Source organism: Mesoplodon bidens (genome assembly GCF_964165515.1).
Source record: "Mesoplodon bidens genome assembly, chromosome: 1".
In the NCBI taxonomy this organism is placed as follows: domain Eukaryota; kingdom Metazoa; phylum Chordata; class Mammalia; order Artiodactyla; family Ziphiidae; genus Mesoplodon; species Mesoplodon bidens.
The window spans coordinates 40066536-40071787 of NC_138176.1; positions in this window are offsets into that span (position 1 = coordinate 40066536).

Below are 5252 nucleotides of genomic sequence, written 5' to 3' on the forward strand. Positions count from 1 at the left end.
TAAATGCTTTTACTGCTTAAACCAATGTTTCATTATTTTCTGTAGAAAGCCAATTGGGGTAAGTACTTATTAATCCCACTTAACCACTTAAGATGTCCTTTCATGCTTTCTTTTTTTTTTTTTTTTTTTGGCAGTACGTGGGCCTCTCACTGTTGTGACCTCTCCCGTTGCGGAGCATGGGCTCCGGATGCGCAGGCTCAGCAGCCATGGCTCACGGGCCCAGCCGCTCTGTGGCATGTGAGATCTTGCCGGACCGGGGCACGAACCCATGTCCCCTGCATCGGCAGGCGGACTCTCAACCACTGCGCCACCAGGGAAGCCCTTGTGCTTTTCTTGATTGTGCTTAAGTCATCTGAGAATAACAGAAAATCACAGGTGGTGATTTTCTGATTCCAACCCTTTAGATATTACTTTGGATTCTCATTCTGAATGATCATAGTTAATAAAGCATAGAAAGCACTGGGAAGAGTAGGAAGTAGTTGGGTAGGATTAGATATCTGGTGATGGAGGTGATCCTGGTCAGGTAAGATGAAGTGTAAGCTAAGCAGGAGATGCAAATGAAAACAGAGAGAAGGCAACTATTCTTTTTTTGGGGTGGTGGTGGTGGTGGTGGTGGTATTCTAACCTTTATTATTTTTTAATTTTTTAATTTAATTTCTATTTTATATTGAAGTATAGTTGATTTACAGTGTTGTGTTTCAGGTGTACAGCAAAGCAATTCAGCTTTACATATACATATATCCATTCTTTTTCAGATTCTTTTCCTATATAGGTTATTACAGGTTATTGAGTAGAGTTCCCTGTGCTATACAGTAGGTCCTTGTTGATTATCTGTTTCATACATCTTAGTGTGTATATGTTAATCCCAAACTCCTAATTTATCCCTCGCCTCCACATTTCCCCTTTGGTAACCGTAAGCTTGGTTTCGAGATCTGTGAGTCTGTTTCTGTTTTGTAAATAAGTTCATTTGTATCATCTTTTTTTTTTTTTTTTCCGGTACACGGGCCTCTCACTGTTGTGGCCTCTCCCGTTGCAGAGCACAGGCTCCAGATGCACAGGCTCAGTGGCCAGGCTCAGTGGCCATGGCTCACGGGCCCAGCCGCTCCGCGGCATGTGGGATCTTCCCGGACCGGGGCACGAACCCATGTCCCCTGCATCAGCAGGCGGACTCTCAACCACTGTGCCACCAGGGAAGCCCTGTATCATCTTTTTATTAGGTTCTACATATAAGTGATATCATATGATATTTGTCTTTCTCTGTCTGACTTACTTCACTTAGTATGATAATCCCCAGATCCATCCATGTTGCTGCAAATGGCATTATTTCATTCTTTTTATGGCTGAGTAGTATTCTATTGTGTATATGTACACAACTTCTTTATCCATTCCTCTGTCGATGGACACTTAGGTTACTTCCATGTCTTGGCTATTGTGAATAGTGCTGCAATGAACATTGGGGTGTATGTATCTTTTTGAATAATGGTTTTCTCTGAATATATGTGCAGGAGCAGGATTAACTGACCATAGGGGCATGGGTTTATTTCTGGGCTTTCTATCTTGTTCCATTGATCTATATTTCTGTTTTTTGTGTGTGCCAGTACCATACTGTTTTGATTACTGTAGCTTTGTAGTGTAGTCTGAAGTCAGGGAACCTGATTCCTCCAGCATTGTTTTTCTTTCTCAGGATTTCTTTGGCTATGTAGAGTCTTTTGTGTTTCTATACAAATTTTTAAAATTTTCTAGTTCTGTGAAAAATGCCATTGATAATTTGATTGGGGTTGCATTGAATCTGTAGATTGCCTTGGGTAGTATAGTCATTTTGACAATATTGATTCTTTCAATCCAAGAACATGGTATATCTTTCCATCTGTTTGTGTCATCTTTGATTTCTTTCATCAGCGTCTTACAGTTTTCAGAGTAGAGGTCTTTTACCTACTTAGATAGATTTATTCCTAGGGATTTTATTCCTTTTGATGCAATGGTAAATGGGATTGTTTCCTTAATTTCTCTTTCTGATATTTCATTGTTAGTGTTTAGGAATGCAAGAGTTTTCTGTGCATTAATTTTGTATTCTGCAACTTTACCGAATTCATTGAGCTCTAGTAGTTTTCTGGTAGAATCTTTATGATTTTCTATGTAAAGTATCATGTCATCTGCAAAGAGTGACAGTTTTACTTTTTCTTTTCCAATTTGTATTCCTTTTATTTCTTTTTCTTCTCTGATTGCTGTAGCTAGGACTTCCAAATCTATGTTGAATAAAAGTGGTGAGAGTGGACATCCTTTTCTTGTTCCTGATATTAGATGAAATGCTTTCAGCTTTTCACTGTTGAGAATGATGTTAGCTGTGGGTTTGTCATACGTGGCAGAAGGCAATTATTCTGAACAGATCCTTAGAAAGCCAATCTTAGGGACATAAGAGCCATATCTTTGGGGAGAGTTGTGAAACCCACATTATACTAATGTTCTTCTCTCCAGGGGAGAAGTCAGAGTTCATGGGATATCACAGGGTTCTTGTCATGCTTGTCTTCTTCAGAAACAGACCTAAGTTCTGATGTGTCTCATGATGACATGATGATCTAAAAATGAGAAGCTTGATTTTAATTTTTCCTGTAAATATGAAGGAGGTCCATGGCATTGCTCTCTTTCAGCCTGGCACAAGTCTCATAAACTAGAAGATAACCTTAACATTCAGTCTATGGTAGTTCTCCTCCATGACCTTTGCCCTTTTCTAAACATCTTCATAAAGACATAGTAATATTCTGTGAATTATATTAGATCTCTTAACATGGATTTAAACAGTAAATCTAACAAATAGGCTGCTCTTTGCCTGATGACTCAGAGGTTGTTAATTATTCTTGCACTTTAGGCATTTGGGAGAAAAATTAATTCCTTAATATATTGTATGCAATTGAGTTCAAAGCCATAAAGAGGAAAGAAATAATAAGAATTAGAGTAGAAATAAATGAAATAGAGAATAGAAAAACAATAGAGAGAATCAATGAAACCAAAAATTGATTCTTTGAAAAAAATCAACAAATTGGGAAACCTAAAGATTAAGAAAAAAAAAGAATACTCAAATTACTAAAATCAGAAATTAAAGAGGGGGCTTCCCTGGTGGCGCAGTGGTTGAGAGTCCACCTGCCAATGCAGTGGACATGGGTTCGTGCCCCGGTCTGGGAAGATCCCACATGCCGTGGAGTGGCTGGGCCTGTGAGCCATGGCCGCTGAGCCTGCAGGTCCGGAGCCTGTGCTCCACAACGGGAGAGGCCACAACAGTGAGAGGCCTGCGTACCACAAAAAAAAAAAAAAAAATAGAAATTAAAGAGGGAACATTACTACTGACCTTACAGGAATAAAAAGCATTATAAGAGAATACTATGGACTCTATATGCCAATAAATTAGATAACCTGGATGAAATGGACAAATTCCTAGAAATACACAAACTACCAAAACTAAAGAAGGAATAGAAAATCTGAATAGACCTATAACAAGTAAGAAGATTGGATTAACAATAGAAAATATCCCAACACAGAAAAGCCTAGGGCCAGATGACTCCATTTGGTGAATTCTACAAACATTTGAAGAATTACCATGACTGCTTCTCAAACTCTTCCAACAAATAGAAGAGGAAAGAATACTTAACTCATTGTATGAGGCTGATATTATCCTAATACCAAAGCCAGACAAAAGGACATTACAAGAAAAGAAAACTACAGACCAGTTTTTCTTGTGAATCTATTGATAGATACAAAACTCCTCAATAAAATGCTAACAAATAGAATTCAGCAGCATGTTAAAAGGATTATACACCATGACCAAGGGGGATTTATCCTAGAAATGCAAGTGTAATTCAACACACAAAATCAGTCAGTGTAATTCACCACATAAATAGAATGAAGGAGAGGAAGCACATGACCATCTCAATTGATGTTGAAAAAGCATTTGACAAAATCCAACATTCCTTCATGATAAAACACTCATTAAACTAGAACTAGAAGGGAACTTTCTCAACATGATAAAGGATATACATAAAGAACTCCTAGGTAACATCATCCTCAAGGGAAAAATGCTGAAAGCTTTTCCCCTAAAATCTGTGTTGGGTGTTTGAAAGTCAAACATTCAGAAACCTTAGATGTTCTTTAAAAAAGAATCCATTTTGGGGGCTTCCCTGGTGGCAGAGTGGTTAAGAATCTGCCTGCCAATGCAGGGTACATGGGTTCAAGCCCTGGTCTGGGAAGATCCCACATGCTGCGGAGCAACTAAGCCCGTGCACCACAACTACTAAGCCTGCGCTCTAGCGCCCTCGAGCCACAACTACTGAGCCCAGGTGCCACAACTACTGAAGCCTGTGTGCCTAGAGCCCATGCTCCACAACAACAGAAGCCACTGTGATGAGATGCCCATGCAAAGCAACGAAGAGTAGCCCCCGCTCGCCACAACTAGAGAAAACCCACGTGCAGCAACGAAGACCCAATGCAGCCAAAAATAAATAAATAAATAAACAAAAATTTATTAAAAAAGAAAAAGAATCCATTTTCTTAAAGTTTCTGGAAAAAAGAATGTTCTCTGTATTAAAACCTCTTCATAATGAACATTGCTACTTTGTATATTAGGCACAAGTATTACTGAAGTTTTTAAATAATTGTTATTGTTCATGTAACTGGAGTATTTAATGTTTATTTCATAAATACATTTTGCAAACAATAGGATATCTAGAGGGCATTCTTTAAAGTATGAAGCAGTGGTGCTTAATTTTGGGATACTTTTATTCTCTGTTTTACATGTGAATACAATAAAACCTTTTTTAAGAAATTCAAAATTTTTAAGGAGAATGCAGAAAAGCATTTGATGATCTGGGTTGTAGATGAGGGATGGATGGCTTTTTTTTTTTTTTTTTTTAAGGCCTTTCTAGACTCTTAATGTTTGGGCCAATTACTGTGATGGAGTTTCTGCCCTCAGACCAAATCCCAGTGATAAGATATCTGTTCTTCACATGAGCAATAACTGGAGTACATAGGATAAAACAAAATATTAAATGTCTGTCACATTATATAAGAAGTGAGGAAAGTGTAAAGTGATAAGGTGCTAGTCACCTCAGAGTGGTCTGTTCAGATACGGTGATGCAGCAGAGTAGAAACTTGTCAGAAAGGAAAGGTGTCAGGCAGGAGATAAATATGTGCCCACATTATCCAATGTGAAGAGCTGAAAACTGTTTTGAATTTTTATCCTGAAGATAGAAATGACATCCTTA